The sequence below is a fragment of the Schistocerca piceifrons genome, chromosome X (assembly GCF_021461385.2).
Source record: "Schistocerca piceifrons isolate TAMUIC-IGC-003096 chromosome X, iqSchPice1.1, whole genome shotgun sequence".
Taxonomy (NCBI): Eukaryota; Metazoa; Arthropoda; class Insecta; order Orthoptera; family Acrididae; genus Schistocerca; species Schistocerca piceifrons.
Window position 1 is genome coordinate 288,443,983 of NC_060149.1, and position 21,813 is coordinate 288,465,795.

General features: G+C 42.6%; 1 protein-coding gene across 1 annotated transcript in view; it reads right to left on the reverse strand.

The window, feature by feature from the left end:
- LOC124722314 (rho GTPase-activating protein 7) overlaps nucleotides 1-21,813 on the reverse strand; it is a 558,315-nt gene that overhangs the window by 232,349 nt on the left and 304,153 nt on the right. The gene's annotated exons all lie outside the window — the stretch shown is intronic.

Here is a 21,813-nt window from a genome sequence, read left to right on the forward strand (position 1 = left end):
TAAACCTCCTGATAGGTGGTGTATTAAACGTTGGTATAAACAGTTTACAGAGAATGGGTGTTTGTGCAAAGGGAAAAGTTCTGGACAGCCGAGAACGAGTGATGAAAATGTAGCACGCATCCAACAAGCATTTGTTCGCAGCCCAGGAAAATCGACTCGCAGAGCTAGCAGAGAGCTGCAAATTCCACAATCAACTGTATGGAGAGTCCTACGAAAAAGGTTAGTTATGAAACCTTATCGTCTGAAATTGGTTCAAGCACTGTCTGCAGCTGATAAGATTAAAAGAATCGATTTCTGTGATTTTATCCTTGCTCAAATGGAAACAGATGAATCTCTCGTTTCAAAGATTGTGTTTAGTGATGAAGCAACTTTCCACACTAACGGGAAACTCAACCGTCACAATGTCTGTATATGGGGCACTGAGAATCCGCGGGAAACAACTCAGTATGAACGTGACTCGCCTAAGGTGAACGTTTTCTGTGCCATTTCGGCCAATAAAGTTTTTGGTCCCTTTTTCTTCGAAGGTGCTACTGTAACTGGACTACAGTATCTGGAGATGTTAGAGAATTGGCTGTTCCCTCAGCTCGAACAAGAAGCACAACAATTCATATTTCAGCAGGATGGAGCGCCACCACATTGGCACTTATCTGTCCGTAACTACCCGAACGTCAACTACCCGAGGCGATGGATCGGCCGCCAGGCAGCCCGTGACAAGAGCACTTCATCACTGGCCTCCAAGAAGCCCTGATCTTACCCCCTGCGATTTTTTCTTATGGGGGGTATGTTAAGGATATGGTGTTTCGGCCACCTCTCCCAGCCACCAATGATGATTTCAAACGAGAAATAACACCAGCTATCCAAACTGTTACGCCTGATATGCTACAGAGAGTGTGGAACGAGTTGGAGTATCGGGTTGATATTGCTCGAGTGTCTGGAGGGGGCCATATTGATCATCTCTGAACTTGTTTTTGAGTGAAAAAAAAAACCTCTTTAAATACTCTTTGTAATGATGTATAACAGAAGGTTATATTATGTTTTTTTCATTAAATACACATTGTTAAAGTTGTGGTATTCTTTTTGAATCACTCTGTATTTTGCCCCCCTGCATTTCACCCCGTATAACTTCTGAATTCCAAAGAGTGAATTCCAATGGTAAGGTAGGAACACATGAGTTTCAACCTTCGTTTTTAATGAGGACTCGCTTTTTCCATTACGTTATCTGAGCATGACCCCAGATGTGACTCAAACTTTCATTGTGACTGGTTTTCCTCCTGTTACTTTACAACAAAGGCAGGTTGTTCTCCACACCTGAACAGCAGTTGCAGTGAAACAGATATGATGGAGGGTCGTGACTTGCCCTGCCGCAAGGCGCTTTTCATTAGTCACAGCTTGTCGATTACATTGCACGTTCAGAATATCTGAACGGTTTGCACTGACACCATTTCATGTCATCACATCTTCATTTATTTGGTCTCCATCAATACATTCAATTCATTTCTGTGGAAGTAATTCAACTGATATGCATCCATTGTGGCAGGATATGCCACGGTCTTCCACCAAATTCGTTCTCATATTCGTATTATTCGAACACAGGATCTCTGGGTGTAGTTTGTGGAAATCATAGGGGGAAATGCCAGTGAAAATGGAAGTTTGAATCACACCTGCGCGCGTGCTCATAAAAGCTAATGGTTACGGTGTTTGCTAGAAAAAAATAAGGAAATCTGGTTTCGAGTTCCGGTTCAAAAAAAAATGTGTGTGAAATCCTAGGGGACTTAACTGCTAAGGTCGTCAGTCCCTAAGCATGCACACTACTTAACGTAAATTATCATAAGGACAAACAAACACACCCATACCCGAGGGAGGACTCGAACCTCCGCCGGGACCAGCCGCACAGTCCATGACTGCAACGCCTGAGACGGCTCGGCTAATCCCGCGTGGCGAGTTCCGGTCTGACACAAGTTTTCGTTAGTCGCGAGACGTGACTCACGACATATTCAGTTAGTTATTGTGTTAGGCCACATACAACTTTGGCCAATATTTAACAGTAATCAATCGTAGCGCCCAAGCACAGGAAGCTTCAAATGGTTCAAATGGCTCTAAGCACTATGGGACTTAACATCTGAGGTCATCAGTCCCCTAGACTTAGAACTACTTAAACCTAACTAATCTAAGGACAACACACACATCCATGCCCGAGGCAGGTTTCGAACCTGCGACCGTAGCAGCAGCGCGGTAGCTTCTCAGTACTCCAGCAGCTCTAGAAGCTACAGCGACAGGCTATATGCTGCGATAGGACCGTGACAATAGCTACTGCCCTAACTGAAACAAATCCCTGTCAGCTCTTTCTTTTTTTAAATTTCTGTTAATTATATGCCCCCCCCCCCCCCCCCCACGCCCCCCTTGCCCCGGGCCTAGTTGTCTGTGGCTATGTCATTCTTTAGCTTTTTCTAAAATCAAACGAAATATATATAAAATCTTCAGAATCTACGCATAAAACACGTCTCCATGACATAATTTGGCCAACTAAATGGAGCACCAAACGGCCAACAGAAATCTCCTGATGACGGAGGAAGTCGTAGAAAACTTGAGAGTGAATACAAGTTTAACACTGTAAGAACTCCGTGTATTCAAGAATGTCGAAAACGTGCGTTGTCTATTTTTCACGCTGTGAACATGACGCATTAATGCAATTGTAAGGGCACCTGTATTTCTAAATTACGTGAATAATTGCTGGTGTGATTAATTAGTACAGAATAAAATTGTGCACAATGGATTGTCTACCATATTGTTTTGTTGTAATTATTCTTGTTCTTTACATTTAAAAAAAATAGTAAGCACTTCTACCGTTTCAGCAGCATAATGATTTACACAGTATTTAATCAAAACTCTCACACATTAACTTCCTTATCTTTCTCTAATCTAAACCAATCTCTAATGTCATAGTTATCGGTAGCCGGCTACTTCTGGACAAGAACACAAGTGGAAACATTTACAGTCATTAACATCCATAAGCTAGCTGACAAGGCTGAAAGATTATGGCAAGTATATCTCATTCCGCAGCCGCGTTGTTGCGCTAAGTATTTCGAGACGAAATAATCTCAAATGTCTTGATATTTTTGATAATACGATTCACAAATACATGCAAGTGGCGGCAGGAGCCCATTAAAAATCTGACTGCACGAAGTATTTAATAAGTTAACTTTTTATAATTAAATACGTGTATATTAAATTCGTCTGTGCTAAGTCAGCACTATAATAAACAGAAGTTAAAACGTTTTGCATTTCTCCTGTGCTTCATTGCAGAACACGAGGCAAGAACGAGAGATACGCTCATTCAATCACTTTGTACCAGCGCGGGTAATTGAGACAATTTACATCCATAATTATCCGGATAATTTATTTATACTGCGCGTGTCTGTGCTGCTGCTGAAAGCCATTTACTTATATGGACACTGAACTCAGATATTTCAAGATCACAAAACCTATTTTAATTGTCATTGTTTATCGACCTTCTTCACTGGCGCAACGAAGCAAAGTTTATCGCGAAAAGGTTTTCCATTCAATATTCGCGAGAGGAAGCTGAATTTGCGTCATAGACATTAAGAGGATTAGCAGTGGTATAAGAAGAAAAAATTGAAAAGCTGCTCGTAAGTACACATACTTTGCTGTTCATAGCAAGGCAACTGCAGAAGACATGAAGTAGTAACAAAAGTAAATAATTAAAGTATAAATGACCTATGGAAATGTTCACTATCTCTGGTAGACTGTTACGACTGAGTCTGAAACGAAGCCGGCCGGGGTGGCCGAGCGGTTCTAGGCGCTACAGTCTGGAACCGTGCGACCGCTACGGTCACAGGTTCGAATCCTGCCTCGAGCATGGATCTGTGTGATGTCCTTAAGTTAGTTAGGTTTAAATAGTTCTAAGTTCTAGGGGACTGATGACCTCAGAATTTAAGTCCCATAGTGCTCAGAGACATTTGAACCATTCGGAAACGAAGCTACGGTACTGATGTTACAATCTTCGTCAATGATGGAAGGAAGCAAAACTAGGTTTAACGTGCCGTTGACAACGAATTCGTTAGAGATGTCCGCCTACTTAGCTGAGTGGTAACGTGTTCGCCTCTCACGTAGGCGGGCCCCGGTTCGATTCCCGGCCTGGCTGGTGATTTTTCTCCGCTCGGGAACTGGATGTTGTGTTGTCCCCATCATCATTTCATCCTCATCACCGGCGCGCAAGTCGCCCAATGTGGCGTCGACTGAAATAAGACTTGCACTTGGTGGCCGAACTTCGCCGGATGGTGCCTCCCGGCCAACGATGCCATACGCTCATATCATTATATTTCGTTAGAGATGAAGTACAAGCTCGTATTGGAAAAGGCTCTGGAAGGAAATAGACCGTGACCTTTCAAAGGAACCACCCTGACATTCGCTTTTGGTGATTTAGAGAAATCATAGAAAACCTAAAACGAGTCGAGTCTAGCGTCTTACACTTCCCCACCTTCCTCGATATGAAGGATGATAAATGGCAAAACAAGAATGCAAAATGAGAAGCCACTTTCGCTTGAGGTCCCATCAACAGCTGTGTACAGAGATGATCACCACACCCTTATCGAAATGTATATTAACTTGAATGAGAAATTTTTTTAATGTTTATTGAACTTTCGCTGGGGTACGACTTGTGCAAGAAAAAATTGTCAATCGAGCACGTTCACTGACATATTTGCGAACAAATAAAGTTCTGTGGAAGACGTTCAAGCACTAAAACACTCATAACGCGATCTTAAGAAGCTTATAAATTTTTCTGTCACTTTTGACTTCTTTCACGTCTGTCAGCAATTTCTTAATGTGAAAAATGCCAAGTTTCTGCGAGGTTCGGAGTCCACGGTAAACAGTAGGCTGGATAAATGAGAGGACTGCAGAAAATGAACGATCATATCGATGCCACTATACATCTATACTCTATGAATCACAGTGAACCACTTGGCTGAGATATTTTTTATGACACATGTTAAGGTTATTTCGTGTTCCATTTGTGGATAGAGCATATGTGGCGGCGCGGCACAAGCCAGGGCTCGATGCCAAGATCCAAACATTCGCTAACACACGCAAGCTGAGCACTTGCGCCATGCCTGCAGCTCTTCAATCACGACGCGGGCGCTGGGGGCAATAACCGGCGTTTCGAGACATTTCGATGGAGCTTGGCGGGCGGCGTACGTGGCCCCAACTGCAACAGGACCTGCCTTGTCTCGTATAACAGCTTTCCATCTCGCCAGGCTGGGCTTATCGATACAGCCGGGCTTCGAACCGGCGTCTACTGTGTGTTGGATTCGTTCTTCGTGCTGCAGACCGCTACCGGATGGGGCATCGAATCTATGCCCTCCTAGTTACTGAGCCGCAGGGCGCCTGTGAGAACCCGACATTCGCTTGTGCTGGCCGGGACACAGCTGCACCGTCTGCAACGTAACAACTACGTTCAGGCCGCCGCATCTGACGCAATACTGCCGAGGTATGCCGACCTTGCAAGGTCTTGGCACTACTGAAGCAGTACCTACAGCCAACCTAATGACACTGTGGGCCGCGAGATCGACTCCTGACCACATCAGTGGCACATAGACGCCATAGGTCGATTCCGGGCAGCGCCACCGGAAGAGGGCGCTCACCTGGACTGCTGTAACTTACTGGGGTAATAAAGAGTTTGCTATACATCCCACTGTGATAAACCAGCTGTTACGTCGCAGCCAGGACGCCACAGATGCCAGAAAAAAGAGCCATCTTCTAGACACGCCGGCTGGGGTAGCCGAGCGGTTCTAGGCGCTACAGTCTCGAACCGCGAGACCGCTACGGTTGCAGGTTAAAATCCTGCCTCGGGCATGGATGTGTGTGATGTCCTTAGGTTAGTTACGTTTAAGTAGTTCTAAGTTCTAGGGGACTGATGACCTCAGAAGTCCCATAGTGATCAGCCATTTGAACCATTTTTTTGTAGACAGAGGCTCTTAGGAAATTTTATACTGAATTAAGGTAATTTTCTTTTCTAGTTGTTAGCTGTACGCTCGGTTTTATGTGAGCTACCAGTTTAGCGCGATTCTGGCCTTGTGGAATGGACAGTTTGTGATAAAATTCCATTTAATTCGCCCCTCTTTTCATGAATTTGAGATCTAATCCAAATGGACTGCTTCAGATGGAAACAGCTTTGTTCGCTGCAAAATAAATGCTAAATAATAAACGTTGGTTCTGATACAACATAACAGACACTGTCGGCCACTGCACAAAATTGCTTGATATTACTCGACTCTTTCCATATCAGTCTTTTTACTTATATTCGCATTATCATCTTTCTTCGTGTAGTTCAAGGTTTCGACTTCATTCGTATTTTACAAATTATCCCCACCGTTACTATTATGTAATGGAAGCATATCAAACATCATATCAATGCTCCGTCGAGCTTGCATAAAACATGTTTCTGCTATTAACAAACAAATTTCGCACTTTTGCCTTTGAACATGATGAAGAATGTTCTATTGAGTACAAAATAACAAGAATAATTACATCGATTTTTTTATATTTGTGTATGTAAACTGTACGTGCATCAAAATTAATTGCTTTGGTTGCATAAAAGAGCAGAAGTTATTCGATCAACTAATTTTTATTACTTATAAAATGCAATTCATATTTTGTAAGGTTATAAAATACACAATTGACTAAAAATGAATGATGTGCGGTTCTAATTATGTGCAAAACAACCAACCAAACAAACAAAAAATAAAGATAAATCCTCGGTTCCCAGTTTCTCTCAAATACCTTCGTTTATGTTTCTTTCCCTACCAATGTAACTAATATTACGAGTAATCGAACCACTTCTACGTCATTTATGTAGCGTACCAAAACTACCGAACCGTGGTTTTGGCAGAGCGCAACTATATTTGATATACACCACGACAACGTATTAGTTTGACATTTTTCTAGTGACTTTTTTTAAATATGTATTTAACACTGACCCACGAACCGCAGACATTGCCAAAGCGGGGAAGGTGGCGTGCATCAACGGTACACATAGCTGTACCGTAGGTGCAGAAGCAACGGAGGGGTATCTTTGGAGAGGACAGACTATCCCGTGGTTCCTGCAGAGGCACAGCATCCTTTTCAGTAGTTGCAGGAGATGCAGCATGGATGATTGACTGACCTGCCATTGTAACAACCAGCCAATACGGCCTTGTGTTGGTATTGCTAACGGCTGAATGCAAGGGGAAACTACAGCCGTTACCTTTCTCGAGGATACGCAGTTCTACTGTATGGTTAAATGACGATAACATACTATTGGGTAAAATATTTCGAAGATAAAATATCCGGGTGGGCCATATTCAGGAATATGTCGTCATCAGGAAAAACAAAAGAGGCACTCTACCGATCAGAGAGTGGAACGCTAGTTTTCGTAATCAGATGAGTAAATAAGAAAATTTTATAAGGGAAATGAAAAGGTTCGAGTTAGGGACAGTGGGCATTAGTCAAGTTCGGTAGCAGCATGAACAGGACTTCAGGTTTATAAATACAAAATCAAATGGAGGTTAGTTAGTTTAATGTTTCATGGATCGTTTGCACAATAAATCGTAATGGTGTGGATCGAGTCATTTTAAATTCATATCACAAATTACTTTGTAAATAAGCCTAAATGCTGAGCATTCACATTTAAAAAATTTTTTTAAATAAAAAAGAAGACATATAGATGTAAGTTGGTTAGTCTTACTCATTACACATTACAATAATGGAAATTCTTTTTCGGCATGCAAGGAGTTTCCAAGGAGAAACTTTTTCTGTTTATTTTAAAATTTTACTTTGCTGTCTGTCAGGCGCTTTATACCACTGGGTAAGTGATCAAACATATTTGCTGCAACGTTGTGCACCCCTTTCTCTGCTAAAAAGATCTTAACGTTGTGTAATAATTGTAATTTTTCTTCTGGTGTTGTAGTTGAGTACATCATTGTTCTTTTGAACTGCAGTAGATTATTTACAACAAACTTCATGAGGGAATAAATATGCTGTGAAGCAGTAGTCAGAATGTCCAATTCGGCCGAGTGGTTCTAGGCGCTTCAGTCCAGAACCGCGCAGCTGCTACGGTCGCAGGTTCGAATCCTGCCTCGGGCATGGATGTGTGTGATGTCCTTAGGTTAGTTAGGTTTAAGTAGCTGTAAGTCTAAGGGACTGATGACCTCAGATGTTAAGTTCCATAGAGCTTAGAGCCATTTGAACCATTTGAAGAATGTCCGATTCCTTAAACATATGCCTACAAGACGATCGGGGGTTAGCACCACATATTATTTATACATCACGTTTTTGAGCAATGAAGGTTGAATTTCTTAAAGATGACTTACCCCAGAACATTACTCCATATAAAATTATTGAATGAAAATGTGCAAAATAAGTCAACTTACTGATTTTTCACTCAACAGCTTCGGCCTGAAATAAGTTGTTCTAGGTGCTCCAAAATGTGTCAACGGTATCCAAACAGTATCCATGTACGAACATTGCCTGCCGGTGTGGCCGTGCGGTTCTAGGTGCTTCAGTCTGGAACCGCGTGACCGCTACGGTCGCAGGTTCGAATCCTGCCTCGGGCATGGATGTGTGTGATGTCCTTACGTTAGTTAGATTTAAGTAGTTCTAAGTTCTAGGAGACTGATGACCACAGATGTTAAGTCCCATAGTGCTCAGAGCCATTTGAACCATTTTGTTGTACGAACATTGCCGCCGTTATTTGTTTCGACAAGCGGCGGCTGTGTGTGTACAAAGGCACCATACTTGTTCTGTGCAATTCATCATTCTTTATCTCACTGCATTCTAATTATAATCCTGAACTTACATTTCCTATTCCAAAGGACTTAATTCAGCACCTTATAGCCCCTGTCCCGCTTAGACGAAACATTTTAGAAACGAATTCTATTGTACGTCTCACCAGTGTTCTAACAGTTTCCGATGGAAATCAAAGGAACAAACGGTAATATGACTTATATTTAAGCATGGCTTGTCTGCTTGTACGGCGCAGCAATCTAACGGACTGAACTTTCCACAAGGGTATCTAAGTAGAGTCCATCGTCAACAAAGTAGCGACGAGAAGCAACAGGCTGTGCATCTACATGAGCCGTGGAAACTTTTAATGAGAACACGCACGCGGAGCACAGGTCGACCTCTGATAGGTCATCTTTGCTGCCGCATCATGTGCATACAAAAGTGCAGCACGAAATATACGTGTCGCCTCGAAAGCCACTATGCCCCACCATACTTGCCTTCCCATATGTAAGTGCACTACGAAGTGTTTGTCTGCAGGGTGGCTGTGACTTAAAATGTCCTACGACAGATAACGAACAGTAATTAAAAAATAGAGACAGCAGGAGAATAGGGAATTTTATCTTCTATGGGGGAATTGTGGAAGATATTTATTCAGAAGAGAAACAATGAACGTCCTACATCCAAAGGGACTAATGCCACCAGTAAGAAAGGGTAGAGTCTTACACATTTAACACGAACGACTGGCCCCATTGGCACAAAAATAGAGAAAAGCAACACCTACCATTTACCTCAAGTGATTTAGGGAGACCTGAACATGATGAACCATTTCCACGCTTTCATTAACAGTATTCATTAACAGTATTCATACTCGTTGCATCATTGATGACACGATCTTCAAACTTTAGTTTACGTACTTCAATTAAAACTTCTTAAAACAACGATAACTGAAAACAACCTAAGAACAATGCGATATAAATAAAATATAACATATAATTACAGTAAGGAAAGTTGTGTTTAAACCTAGAACAAGTATGGAATGTATAAAGTGAACGTGTCAGTTTAGTACTGCACGAGTATCGTCAGTGCTCATACATAGTGTAATTACGAACAGCCACTCAGCACATCCAGTGTTAACGGCGGGCAGTAGCGCGCCTGCCATGAGAGAACCCTAAATATGAGGTTCAGGTCCGAAGTCAGGCCACTCCATGCGCTAAATCGTTCGCTATTGAAGACATTCAACCCTGCGTACTCGAGGATTGACGTCTTTCAGGACGAATCATTACACGCCCCACAGGCATCAGGAAGTGCACAAACATCAAGTATGTCATCTTTACAAACCTACTCACTCTTAGTGCACGTCGAGGTTTCTGCGTCCACGTAAATACACCCCCCCCCCCCCCCCCCGCACCACCGACACTTTCTCCTCTGAAGGCCTCGAGTTCATTTGGGAGAAAAGCAGACTTTAGCGGTAACTGCGATGTGAACGTACTACCCCGAAAAACAAGGTCTGGCCACAGAGATGTATGCTACGAATAGTACACATAATGCTGCCAAGAGAAACAGGCCCTTGATTATGCGCACTGCACTCAGCTCCAATTGATTTTTTTAATTTTTAATGTTTTCAGTCATCGGTTTTTAGACTGGTTTGATGCTGCGTTCCATCTTTCCCCATCTTGTGCCAACCTTCCCACCTCTAGGCAATAGCTACGTCCTCCAGCTTCATCAGTCTGTTTTATCAATTCTAACGCTTGTCTAGCTCTACTGTTTCTTCTCTCGACCGTTCCTTCCAGTGCCTAGTAAACTGTTAGTGGATGTCGTAGCAGATATCCGACGAACTTATCCCTTCTTCTGGTAAGGGTGTCTCGTAGATTTCTTTCATTATCTAACCTTTTTAGTTCTTCTTCATTTCATTCTTTATTTGTACACATAATTATTAACATTCTTTTACGTTTTCGATGGTACACGTTTCAGTTCCATACCTTTCTGTTCTCTAAACATATACTTGCAGGAATTTCTTCTTTATAAGGTAAGGTGCCTACTGTTTTAGATATGTCTTATAATGAGAGTAGTATCTTCAAGCCACGATTTAGTGAAACTATACATTGGTATAAACAAATCCGTGTAACGTTATCTGCCTCTGAAAACGAGTAATAAATTGAGTACCTCACACTTACAAAAAATCGCAACAACTAATAAATGACCGGCGTAGCTTGTATAAATTAACATCAAACACTATGAAGATCACTCGTAAGATCATATAAAAATTACAAGATTGTAATTGTGACCAATTTATATTTGAACATTCTGCAATGTTGATTGTAGTCCCTGTTCCTAATCGCAGTACTTAGATGTGGAAGTGATGCTAATATTTCTCAAATGGCTCAAATGGCTCTGAGCACTATGCGACTTAACTTCTGAGGTCATCAGTTGCCTAGAACTTAGAACTAATTAAACCTAACTCACCTAAGGACATCACACACATCCATGCCCGATGCAGGATTCGAACCTGCGACCGTAGCGGTCGCTCGGCTCCAGACTGTAGCGCCTAGAACCGCACGGCCACTCCGGCCGGCGTAACATTTCTCCAAACCATTTGAATGATGATAGGGTTCAAAAGAACTGAATATGCTTTACCTACTACGGAATTCTGAACACATCAATAAAATGCTCTTTACAAGTTATTTCATGGAACATGAAAGCACACACCAACGTAACACCACTATAAACATACAACACGCAGCTAACAGGTATTTACATTTATTTTGTCACGTGTTTCTTTTAAATTTTGCTAATTTTGTTTAATGTACTTTTCAAGCTATATAATTATTATTACGTTATTTCTTATTGTGTTTTCTTTCACTAGGCATAAGGAGGAAATTTGCAAGCAAACTGAATCGAAAATTGCAGAATTAGCCGGCCTAAGTGGACGAGCGGTTCTAGGCGCTACAGTCTGGAACTGTGCGACCGCTACGGTCGCAGGTTCGAATCCTGCCTCGGGCATGGGTGTGTGTGATGTCCTTAGGTTAGTTAGGTTTAAGTAGTTCTAAGTTCTAGGGGACTGATGACCTCAGCAATTAAGTCTCATAGTGCTCAGGGCCATTTGAACCATTTTTTGCAGAATTAAGAAACCAAAGTCTGAACACCACTCTTCTAAAGTTGGGTGCCCATACGATAAATAGTTTTCCGTCTGCACTGGCTCAAGTAACGAAAGTTTGATTATAACGATCCTTTATGACCTTCGCCTAGACTTCACTACTACACCATGCGACCGGTGTTACAATCTCCCGCCGGTTCCCGGTGAGTCAAAACTTACGCTGGGAGCAGCGTCGTGTGCAGCAGAGGCAATACTGCATCTCTTCCAGCATTTTAGTGACACAGTATTAGACTACAGGTACTCGAGGCTTATCAGAGATCTGTAAATGGGCGAGTTCGTCGCACACGCATGATTTTTGTTCATGTTTTTTTTATGGCAATGCAGGTATATACATGGTAGCCACTCTTTTTGTGACTGCTTTGTTCTGGACTGTACTGGAGTCTTTACTCGACGCCGGCTTTCATCAGACTTTCCTCTGATGAGGCTGCCTCACAGCGATATCAGTTTGCGACGGGGGCAGGTATCAAGCTTCAGAACTAGGAAGCCTGGCCAGACCTTCAAAGGGAAGGGCACCAAGCGGTGGGCTGTTCGCGGTTACGAAAAGCTGAGCAACATCACAGCTATGGAAAGTAATGCAGAAAACTGGTCACGAGAAATAAAGGAAAAAACTACACTTGAAAATTCAAACACAGGAGAAAAGTCGATTAGAAGAAGTAGAGGCTAAAAAGTAGTTCAAATTACCAAAAGCTGTCTATGGAACAATAGTACACAGGAAAACAGGCTTCAGATAGAAAAGAAACAAAGATCCAAGTAACTTTGAAAAGCTGCCGTGTGAACTCCCACGGTACCCGCTAAAAGCACAGAATGACTAAACCGAAGTAAACATTTTGCTGAAGCCCAGTTACAGACAGAAATACGAACATTCATGGTAAGAAGTTCATATGCATGACGTCACACATTACACAGAAAGATATCAAACAATACACAGATGATTGTTCATCATAGTACGGGTCCTACAGTCCTCTCTAATTTGGGTGTACTTCATAATTTTCGTATATAATGAACTGATGGAAATAAACAACTGGCAACCCTAAATAGGACTCTGTGACTAGTTCTACCAAGTCGGATATAACCATTGTCCATCGCTTAGAAAATAGAAATTTCAAGCAGATAGCAAGGACAGCACTATGACTTGATTTATGGCGGCGTTGGTGCAGTACTGTTGAATAGTAGAGTCTAAGTTTATATCTCTGTTTGTGACGAGCTCTCATTGCGAGCACTTCCTTGTTTACGTAGAGTAGCGCAGTCATTCGACCTGTTTGGTCAAATATTAGTTCAAATGGTTCAAATGGCTTTGAGCACTATGGGACTTAACTTCTGAGGTCATCAGTCCGCTAGAACTTAGAACTACTTAAACCTAACTAACCTAAGGAAGTCACACACATCCATGACCGAGGCAGGATTCGAACCTGCGACCGTAGTGGTCGCGCAGTTTCAGACTGTAGCGGCTAGAACCGCTCGGCCAGTCCGGCTGGCCCAAATATTAGTTGACCACAATATTATTGCACCTGGGATTGACGGGACTTCGGTCGGCTTATCATGAGTTTTTATTGTGGTATTTCGCTAGGACATACCGAACCACTTGAGAGTATGTGAGCAACTGTCTTGAAATCATTTCAGTGCGATGCGTTTTCCTTAGTTAGTACTTGTTTAACGGCACAGCGTATTTCCGATAACTGCCGCGGGAGATCAAGTGCAATAGTACACATATTGTGGTAAGGTACTAGTATTTCAGTGTTTATGTAAATGTTGTGGCGCTGTACGGCGTTTGGAAAGCTGATAATCATTTTACAGTCGTTCTCTTTCATAAACCACGAGTAACGGCTTGCCACCTTGACTACCACGATTTCCTTGACATCAGGAGGGCATCTGACACCATCCCGCACTGCTGTTTAGGGAAAAAAAACAGCTTATCGAGTATCGGATTTGCTACTGGACTCAAGACAGATGTCAACACCTCGGCCGGCCGGTGTGGCCGTGCGGTTCTAAACGCTTCAGTTTGGAACCGCGTGACCGCTACGGTCGCAGGTTCGAATCCTTCCTCTGGCATGGATGTGTGTAACGTCCTTAGGTTAGTTAGGTTTAAGTAGTTCTAGGGGACTGATGACCTCTGTGGTGTCACCGCCAGACACCACACTTGCTAGGTGGTAGTTTAAATCGGCCGCGGTCCATGTAGTACATGTCGGACCCGCGTGTCGCCACTGTGATCGCAGACCTAGCGCCACCACCAAGGCAGGTCTCGTGATACGAGAGTGGACTCGACCCCCAGTTGTACGAGAACCAAGCTACCGCCCAGTTGTACGCGAACCTAGCTATCGCCCAGTTGTACGAAGCCTTTCTCTCTCATTAGCCGAGAGACAGAATAGCCATCAGCTAAGTACTGGCTACGAACTAGCAAGGAGCCATTTGTATCAGTGCCTATAGCGTACGAGTATTCAAGAGAGATGTATTCCAAGGAATCAATAAAAGTTAAGTAAAAAGCATCTACATACTTTTCTTCTTATTCATTCATAAGTTCTCATGTTCCAGACTTCACGCCCGTCTGCGTTATGCCGAGCGTGCACTATCGGCCACAGCGTTAGTTTAGCATTCCTTTTCAGCAACCCACATCACGGTGTCGGTCCAGCTACCGACACTACAACCTCAGAAGTTAAGTCCCATAGTGCTCAGAGCCATTTGAACCATTTTTCAACACGTCGCTTTTAAGAGGAAAAATCGACAAATGTAACTTTTTTTAAGAAATTGCCACCATTTGACTGTTAATTGTTCATTTATAGTACACAATCGAGATTTCGGCTTTGTAGCCATTCTCAGGTGCATGATGAATTGGAAATTAATAAAGTATACATATCATATAGTGTTGATCATACAAACAAGCGGTTATTACGTATTTTCAAACATTACTTGCATGTTAAAATATGTCTGTGATATGTCAGTCGTATTTCAACGTCAGTTGATGAACAGAAGCGATGATGTAGGCCACAGGAATATATTAGTTGCTAAATACGCCATACCGTATGTTAATGGTTTCTCATGGTGCACAAAGTCAGCTAGATTTTATATCTTGGATATTTACTCGTATCCTGTAATACGACAGCCGGCCGCGGTGGCCGAGCGGTTCTAGGCACTTCAGTCCGGAACCGCGGGGCTGCTACGGTCGCAGGTTCGAATCCTGCCTCGGGCATGGATGTGTGTGATGTCCTTAGGTTAGTTAGGTTTAAGTAGTTCTAAGTTCTAGGGGACTGATGACCTGAGATGTTAAGTCCCATAGTGCTCAGAGCCATTTGAACCATTTTTTATTCGTATTTTCGATGATGACGTGTCACAGACAGAACAGACATATTTTAACATGTAAGTAATGTTTGGGAATACGAAATAACTGCTTGTTTCTATGCCCTACGCTGTATGATATGTATGCTTTCTTAATTTCCAGTTCGTCGTGCATTTGAGAATGGCTACAAAGCCGAAATCATGATTGATTACAATAAATGAACAATTAACAGTCAAATGTGGAAATTTATTTCAAAACATTCTACGTAACTGAAGAGCCCACGAAGAAAAGATCATTAGAAGTAAAGGTAATTTCCAGAGTACCCCAAGGAAGTGTGATAGGGACGTTACTGTTTTCAGTGTCTGTAACTGGCCTAGTAGAAAGTGTCGGGTGCTCTTTGGCACCGATCGCAGATGATTCGGCTGTCTATAACAAATTGGTAACGCCATAAAACAGTATCGATGTTTAAAATGACCTCGGAGGACAGATGAATGGCGCATGCTCTGGCAATCGACCCTCAACGAAAGTAAATGTGGCTTTCGTTTCCCATGTATTCTCAGTATGCTACTACAGTACAAATACACTATTGATGAGAAACTGCTAGAAACAGTATCTGTCGTAAAATATGTAGGAACGGCCACGTAAAACTAATGGTAGGAAAAGTAGATGCCAGACTGGGATTCATAGGAAGAATCTTAAGGAAATATTGCTCATCGACGCAGGAAGTGCCTTATAATGCGTTTGTTCGATCGATTCTTGAGTATCGTTCATCAATACGAGATCCTTACTAGGTAGGACTGATAGAAGAGATAGAGAAGATTCAATGAAGAGTGGCGTGTTTCGTCACGGGATCGTGTAGTCAGCGCGAAAACGTTGTCGAGATGCCCAACGAATTCCATTGGCAGACGCTGCAAGAGAGGCGTGTGCATCACGGAGAGTTATACTATCGAAATTTCAAGAGAGCACTTCCCGAAAAGGGTCGGACGACGTATTACTTTCGCCAACATACATCTCGCGTTGAAAACACGAGAAGAAAATGTGTGAAACTGGAGCCCATCCAGAGGTTTACCGACAGTTATTCTTCCCATGCGCCATTCATGAGTGGAACAGGGGACGGGGGTTCAGTTAGTGGTACCAAAAGTGTCTTCCGCCACACACTATTAGGTGGCTCGCGGATTACGACGTAGATGTAGATGTAGAGTTTGTATTTCTTGACTCTGTGGATTCTGGCCTACAGGAAATAAGGTACCACAGCTTGTTCAACGTTGCATTGTTGTACAACATCAAAAGATATACTGCACTAAACAGAGTGCAGCTTCTGATGCTGGCGGGCATACGGCGTCAGGCGTGGATCTCTGCTGTGTACGCCGGCGGTCTCGCTGCCTTCAACTTGTTATACCGAGAAGGAGTTGATTCACCTGTTCAAATGGTTCAAATGGCTCTGAGCACTATGGGACTTAACAAATGAGGTCATCAGTCCCCTAGAACTTAGAACTACTTAAACCTAACTAACCTAAGGACATCACACGCATCCATGCCCCAGGCAGGATTCGAACCTACGACCGCAGCGGATTCACCTGTACCGCAGCGTAATGACATTGATCACGCTTCAGGTACTATAGAAGTTGCCAGTGCCCCTTATGCTCTGAAGAGTCATTGTAAGGATGTAGTCAGTACTGAAGTTCAGCAAGTAGTCGGAAATAGTGACGTGGACAATCAGCCTGTTAATGACGAACACTTTGCCACAAAAAATAGTCTTGCAAGTATCGTAAAAGATGGTTTTTCCATTCAAAGGAACACTGTACGGTCTGATGGGAAAATGACAGTGTTGATATTACTACAAAGCTAATGAAAACTATGCTACGGTTAAAAACGGGAAACATAAACAAAACGTCTGTGACTCTTACTCTGTTTATACTGAAAGTAAAATAGATAGTTTTAGAAAGATTCTCCCAATGTCTGTTGGGAAGTTAATACATTTGGGTCATGCTGAAAGTAAAGGCAAAAATTGTTAATACTATCTCTCTCAGTAAAAACAGGATCAAAGCGGAAGTAATGAATGCACTCGCCTCCAACTACTTACGACGAGCAGATTTATTTGAAAAGCACAATTTAGTGACATTGACACCCACTTATATAGTATAGAAGCAAGGTATTATTCTAGTAGTAACTTCAGAATTTGAAGAGCGGGAAATACTTTCCTAAATCGAATCAGCTGTGAAACTGATTAGAGTGAAGAGAGTTGCAAGAAAATAAATAAATAAGGGAAATCAACTATTGTTAAACGCCAACCACGCTGCTTAATATTCGATTCACAGGTGTTTCCCAAGTACGTTTACTTGCTTGGGACTAGGTGTGTATGGTATCCATATTATTTCCCCTGTCCGTCAATGTTACAAAAGCCTCAGTTTCAGGCATTTCGACAGATAGTGCCCTAGTAGCGAGCACTGTAGTAAAGATGGTGGAGAACATAGCTACTAATTTACGCTGTTTACATTATGGAGGAGGCAATCTCGCAATGCCTAAGAACTGTTCCACTTTGCTCAGGAAGCTTAAAGAGAACGAATTCACTATACTCAATAACTTATCATTCATAGACGTCGAAGTCAGATTTGGTTAAAATGCGAGTACCAATGCACAGTCAGGCTTGGTTAAAATACGGGCGGGATTATAGCTCATTCCCTCATCATTTTGAGCCTGTTCATCAGCAAGGTGGTTACCGATCTCCCATCCGTACCTAAAGACATTCCCCCTCAGATACAGGTGAAGACAGAGTTTACCAGTCGATTCTGTTCCTGGAAGCGACTAACATGAGGAATACAGGAAACAATATAAATTCAAATTATAAGAGACAACAATTCCCGACATTCTATTTGGCGGCCAGTAAACTGATAGTTTAGTAGACACATTCGTTTCCAGTCTTACGAAGTTTGAGTGCTGTCTTTCAACCGAAGAGGATGAGTCTGAAACCCTATGAAATGAATCCCCGTCGCCCTTAAGGCCAGCCCTACGACAATGGGACAATCGACTCAGACAAGTTCTGCAAATATGATATTAACAATTCTGGGACAGTTCTCTACCAGAGCAGAGTTAGACAGTACAGATCTAAGGAACAAAAATTTCTAAGGATCTGCCGTGCCCTTTCAAAAAAATCATCCTGGCATTTTTCTGTAGCGAGAAATCACAAAAAACCTAAATCTGGATGGCAAGACGCGAATTTAAATCGCCTTCTTCCCGAATGCGAGTCCAGTGTGCTAACCACTTGCGTCACCTTGCTAGGTGTGTCTCGGAGGAACATACATCCATCAGTTCCTGAATTTATCTAAATTAACCATACATAGATGATTTGCGCATGACTTTTCTGGACAACCTAGGGCACTGACTTTCATGTTCCCTTCTTCTATAGCCGTACTAAATTTTATTTTTGAGTATGTGCTTTCTATTGCTTCAGCAAATGTGTTAACCTCATCAGTGTCACCTATTAGTAACAGCCATCACTGATGCAATGTTTTTAAAAAATACGATGGGTGACAAAATAAGCGAATCGCCCAAAAGAAGAGGAGGAAACGAAAGGAAACTTTGCTGGTTGAGAGAGTATGTGACGTTATTTTAGTTTAGAAAATCGAGTCAAATTTACAAAAAACCTGCCATTATGATCCCACTTATAACTACGAAGTTCCACCGCATTGGAGCTGCATGCATACACTGATTTGATTGTGAATGGTATTATAAAGTCACTGTATCATCTCATGAGGCAAACTGGCCGAAAACTGTTGTAACTGATCCATTATATCCTGGGTACTGAGACTGATACAAAGTTGACGTCCGAGCTTGTCCCACACATACTACTGGCGGCAGATCTGGGGATCTTGCTGGCCACGGGAGTGTCTCAACAACACGCACACAATCCATACACATACTGCCATGTGTGGATGAGAGTTGTCCTGTTGAAATATGGCATCGTTGTACCGTCGCATGAGAGGTAACATATGAGACGCAGGATGTCCGTGACGTACTGTTGTGCCATCGGAGTTCCCTCAACCACTACCAGCCCTGACCTGAAGTCATACCCGATGACTCCTCAGGGTGTGCGGACATTTGCCACGCCGGACATTTGCCACGATTTTACCTGCTCCTAAGGTTTGGGTCCCTTGCATTCCCCTCCTTCTCCTCCTCCTCATCGCCTACTGAACCTTTCCGCTGGTTTACTTAACATAGAACCAGAATCTCTTTCGATTTTCTGCCACATTTCTAGAGAGAGTTTCGTTGTGGAAACTATTAAATGCATCTCGCATTGAAATCCGCACCAAATTTCGAGCCTCAGTAAAACTTGGCCAATCTTGGAGATTTTGCGTTCGTCTAAATTATACTTGCCGTTTTCAGTGCTCCTGCAGCAGCTTTCTGTCGTGTTTTGTCTACCATGGGGGATCAGTTCCGTTTCTTATTAATTTATTTGGTATGAATCTCTCGAGTGCTGTTGATACTGTTTCTTTGAACTTAAGCCACATATGGTCTTCACTCACATAGTTTGACGTCTTAGAAAGACATCCACCGAATTTTTAGTTGCTTTTATAAATAGATATATTTCGCGTTTAGCTTTGGTGAATTTCGTTGTTACGGAATTGAGCCTCGCTACGACTGTGTGTTCACTAATCCCTGTTTCCGTCGTGATCTGAAAGGTCAAGTGTGTTTTCGTAACCATTTACAATTTGAATGGCCTCGTGAACTAATTGTTCAAAATAATTTAAAAAAAGCATTTAGAACAATTACCGAAGTTGTTTTCTATCTACAATAGGGTCTGAAAATGTATTTTTGTCATCATACCAAAGGTAGATTGAAGTCACTGCCAACTATAATTGTATGAGTAGGGTACCTATTTGTGATGAGACTCAAGTTTTCTTTGAACTGTACAGCAACTGCTTCATCTGAAACCGGGGATCGGTAAAAGGAGCCTGTTATTAATCTATTCCGGTTGTCGAATATAACCTCTGCCCTTACTAAGTCACAGGAACTATCTGCTTCATTGTCGTTTGTGAGCTGGAACACACATTACATTATTTTTCCTTAAGTTGTGCTTCTTGTTTTTGTTGTAGTGCAGATCATTACAATTACGGCTTTTCCCTCCAAAACCTAGGATGCTTTCTCTAAAACATGGTTCAAATGGCTCTGAGCACTATGGGACTTAACATCTGAGGTCATCAGTCCCCTAGAACTTAGAACTACTTAAACCTAACTAACCTAAGGACATCACACACATCCATGCCCGAGGCAGGATTCGAACCTGCGACCGTAGCGGTAGCGCGGTTCCAGACTGTAGCGTCTAGAACCGCTCGGCCAACCCGGCCGGCTGATGCTTTCTCTGTGACCCTGTAAATACCAGAGCTAAACAATGTAGAACAACAGCTTACGCTATAAGCATAGCATTCTGTGCCGGCCGCGGTGATCTAGCGGTTCTAGGCGCTCAGTCCGGAACCGCACGACTGCTACAGTCGCAGGTTCGAATCCTGCCTCGGGCATGGATGTGTGTGATGTCCTTAGGTTAGTTAGGTTTAAGTAGTTCTAAGTTCTAGGGGACTGACGACCACAGATGTTAAGTGCCATAGTGCTCAGAGCCATTTTGAACCATAGCATTCTGTATTACTTCATTTCCTTATTTCTAACATTTTAAAATTTTACGTCGACTTTAGATGACATGTCAATCATAGATGTTATTATCTCTATTTAGTGAACGTATTTTCAGTCACGTTCTGAACATTGTCCCGCTACACTTTATTAACTAATGTTTCGCCGCAAGGGATATCGCATTTTAGAGAGTAAATTAATATCGGGTATGTCGCTTTTCTTTTCACACATTCATATACCAGTTTCTTCTTTCCTTATTGTCTTTTGCGCATGCAGTTGTAGTAATTAAAGTAGGCACAAATGCAGTGATCAAAATAAATGATTAGCGTATATTCGCACTCTCTTTACATCGTTCCTTTCTCCCATGACTCCCACGGCGATGGACTGTTTCTATCGCAATCAGTAAGCGTGAAAGTAAGCTACCGTATAGACAGAGGGATCTATATTTATACTTAGCAGAACTAATTACATACTGACATAATCGTCCGTATTGCTTTCGTTTCCCGAAAGTTATAGATATTTCGTTTTCGGAAAGGAAGCTGTGTATCTGGCCAAGATGTCGAAGAAGGTCCCTTACGTACTGGTTGTATCGAGCAAGATTTGGAGACGGCGGTTTGAACACAGTCAGAAGTAGTACGAGGAAGGGCGTCCCTTACCTGAGGGATCGCTACCTGGCGAAGGGGCAAGTGTGGCAAATGTCCGGCGTGGCAAATGTCTGGCATTCCTCCTTAGACCTACATGCCAGGAACAACACAGTTGTGTCTCTCCAAAAACATTGGAGGGAAGGGACCTCTCCTCATGCCGCCGCCATGCTCGCCGAGTATTGTCATCCGTGGTAAAGACAATGCGACGCTGTTCATCAACAATCTATTCTTCCCTGTCACAGTACTACTCCATACGCAGCTGTTTGTGTTGTGGTGTTAATGGCACCCTAAGCATAGGACGGTCATTCTGAGCCATGCTACTACTGGACTCCGACCAATAGTGT